Below are 3,247 nucleotides of genomic sequence, written 5' to 3'. Positions count from 1 at the left end.
GAAAATGAAGTGGGTGAAGCAAAAAGTGTTGAATCAGTTAAAGAAGCCCAACAATAAGGAGTTACATGCAAATATAACCAAAACAATGTACAAGAAAAGAGATCTGCCAAAAATGTGTATTTATATGGATCTAACTGGTAATTTACTGTAAGATGTTGGAAGAAATGCAAAAGTGTATCTAAAATTGTTGTTTAAGCGAGGTGCTAAAGTAAATAAATCTATCAGAATATTCAGAGTGTCAGAATGTGTAATGAAGACATCGGACGTAAGTGCTGATTCTCCTTTATTTTAGCAAGAAATAGTTGGTTTTAAATTCCGAAATGTTATTAAAATGCTTGGGGAAGAGTTATTTCACTATTTTATGATGGGTTAATTAGTTATCCTAACAGGTGCTGATGCTCACTGATTCTAAGATGATCATAAGAGGAGAGATGCTGATCGGAAGTCTGCGAGACTCAGATATTTCCAGGCGTTCCTGATGGATGGACTGGTGAGGTTTAACGAGGACCGCGCAGCAGCTGCTGCACCTCCACCTGCAGCTGAGGATCATCTGCCGCCTCTGCACTCCTACAGTGACCACCTCAAGCATGCCCTTAACCAGAAGAGCCAGAGGGTGCTCAGTCATCATCTGGTTAAAGATTTCACCAAGCCTGCTGTGTACACAGGTGAACAGTCACAAGTGAGGCCAGAGGTGTAGATCTGACTTCATATCGATCAACCAAAATGACCTGAGCTCCCCTTCTTCCCTGGAGGGGAACTCATTGGGGGGAGTACCTGTTCCAGCAGACAGGTAGCGTGCTTGAGGGTGTCAGCGGGGACCCTGACGCTCCGGATGAGGCTGCTGCTGTCATCGCTCTTCAGGATGAGGGCATCGAGGAGGATGAAGACCCCACCATCTCCGGGCCGGTCCTCCTCTCCTCTGACGCAGCAGCCTGGTCAGGTGGCCCGGCTGACACAGACAGGTCTGCGCCCCCGAAGAAGATGTCCGTCCCGGTACCTCGCAGACTCCCGATCAGCATCTCTCCTCAGACTCTGAGGTAAAAGCTGCAACACCATTCCTGTATCAAACTCTCTGAAAACGTGTTTCGTTATAAGATTTTCTTTGGTTTGCGTTTTCCGACTGTCCTGCTTCTGTTCCAGGAAGAGGTCCAGGGTTCTGATGGTCAGCCAGGATATCAACACGTCCTGAGCCTGACCAAGGCCCTGGTGGAGATCAGGAGTCTGCCTGCAATCTCCAACAGCAGGGTAGACCGAATTGTTGCGCTCTGGGAACGTCTCCCAGAGTCTGACAGGCAGCGCGTCGTCTACCCTTCCAGGCACCGGGACAGACAGCCCAAAGGCCGTTTCAAGGCCGCGAAGGGAAAGAGCACTTCCTGTCCGGGGAAGGAGTCTCTCCAACGGTAAGTTTGCTTTCCAAACGTTTTTTACCTGCTTACAAATCTGCTTCATTTTCTTCTTTTCTTCCACATAACTCCAGCGGCCTTTTGGGGTTGAACGCCGGCCCTGCAAACTGGCCTGACGCCAGCCGCCTGGTGGAGGCTATTTGCAGCCAGCTCTGCCGGCTTCACCCCTCAGCCACAAGAACCGGGGGGGGTTCTGAAGACCCGTTGGTCCCTGGTCTTGGGGGACTACGTGCCCATCAGGGAGGCGGTCCTCGGGAGCCCCAGGCTGATGGCTCAGACCGGTCTCCAGCTGTTTCAGCTGAACCAGAGGACCCTGTCAGATGGCTAACGTTTTTGTCACAGCTTTTCGCCCTTGTTTTTTGTTTTGCAAAAAAAAAAAAAAAAAAATCTATCCCAGCATCACGGTACCAACATTTTTTTGTATGTGTGTGTCCTCAGGTTCTCTACCAGGCAGAAAAAGTGGGAGAAGGCTATGCTGGAGCAGCAGGAAGTTGGACTCCTTCCTGCTGCTCCAGCTGTCTCCCTGCAGCCTCTCCCTGAAGCTAAAGGGCTGTCCTTGGTTCAGGTGGGACAGGGACAGCCCTTCAACTACGGGACGCTAGAGCAGAAGCTCCCTCTCCCACTATTGAGACCTGCACCTCCAGCTCAGCCGCTCCAGCTGGGTAATGAGGCTCCAGCTCCACAACCACCACCGCCTCCTCTGCCTCCTCCACCACTGCCTCTGCCCCCTCCTGGTGAGCGTGTGCCGAGGACGACCGCCTTCAGGAGGAGGAAAGCAGCAGAAGCAGCAGCAGCAGCTGCACAGGAGGGCCATCCTGCAGGGACAAAAGTCCGCCGGCAGACTGTGCAGTACACCTCCACGAAGCGTGGCCAGCCAAAAAGGCTGGACACTGGCCACACCAGGATTGACGGTGTGTCGTACTGTGCAGCTGTCGGCGGGAAAACTGTACATGAATGGACAGAGGAAATGAAAAAAAAAACAAAAAAAAATAAACACTTTTATGAACATTTTTTTATTATTTTGTTCAAAATAAAATATTTTCTTGAAAAGATTGTGTTCTTGTTTTAAATTTGCCCTGATATGAGTAGAAATGAGTTACTATGAATTATACCATGGTCTGGGTGAATACTCGATTCTGATTGGCTGCTNCTGCACCAGAGGGCCCTCCTGCAGGGACAAAAGTCCGCCGGCAGATTGTGCAGTACACCTGCACAAAGTGTGGCCAGCCAAAAAGGCTGAACACTGGCAACACCAGAATTTTCGGTGTTTCGTACTGTGCAGCTGTCGGCGGGAAAAGTGTGCAGGAATGGACAGAGCGAATGAAGAAAAAAAAAAAACACTTTTAAAAACAATTTTATTATGTTTTGTACAAAATAAAACTTTTTTAAAAAAAAGATTGTGTTCTTGTATTTTCTAATAGCCCTGATTTGAGTAAAAATGAGTTACTATGAATTAACTGAAACATTCTAAAGAACAAGATGTAAAGAAGCATTCTACAGAACTCACTCTAACTTTATAAAGTAATTAAAATGAAGACTTTGCAATGAATCCAAACATATAAGCTGTACTTTATAAGCTAAAACACACTTGGATGTTTCTGAAGCAAAGACAGGAAAACGGCAGAGATGAAAACAAGGTAAACAGCAAAAAGGGTCTTCATCTTCTTCTTTTCCTTTCGGCTTNAATGAGCAACTAAGCCAGGCACGCAATAGACATTGTGACCACTTAAGTCCTGGTTGAAAAAGATTAGCATTTATATGCGTTTTGTTTAGTATATCTTCTTCTTCTTTTCCTTTGGGCTTTTCCCTTCAGGGGTCGCCACAGCGAATCAGTTTCCTCCATC

General features: G+C 47.5%; 1 protein-coding gene across 1 annotated transcript in view; it reads left to right on the top strand.

Moving 5' to 3' along the window:
• The window catches only part of LOC112163201, a 36,555-nt gene extending 34,442 nt beyond the window's left edge, over positions 1-2,113 (top strand). The window contains exon 6 of the mRNA XM_024299474.1: positions 1,478-2,113. The gene's annotated coding sequence lies outside the window, so the exon portion shown is untranslated. The remainder of the gene's footprint in view (positions 1-1,477) is intronic.
• The last annotated feature ends 1,134 nt before the right edge of the window (positions 2,114-3,247 follow it).

This window comes from Oryzias melastigma, linkage group LG11 (assembly GCF_002922805.2).
Source record: "Oryzias melastigma strain HK-1 linkage group LG11, ASM292280v2, whole genome shotgun sequence".
NCBI classification, from domain to species: domain Eukaryota; kingdom Metazoa; phylum Chordata; class Actinopteri; order Beloniformes; family Adrianichthyidae; genus Oryzias; species Oryzias melastigma.
Note: the sequence above shows the minus strand (reverse complement) of the source record. Positions and strands in the feature narration are given on the sequence as shown.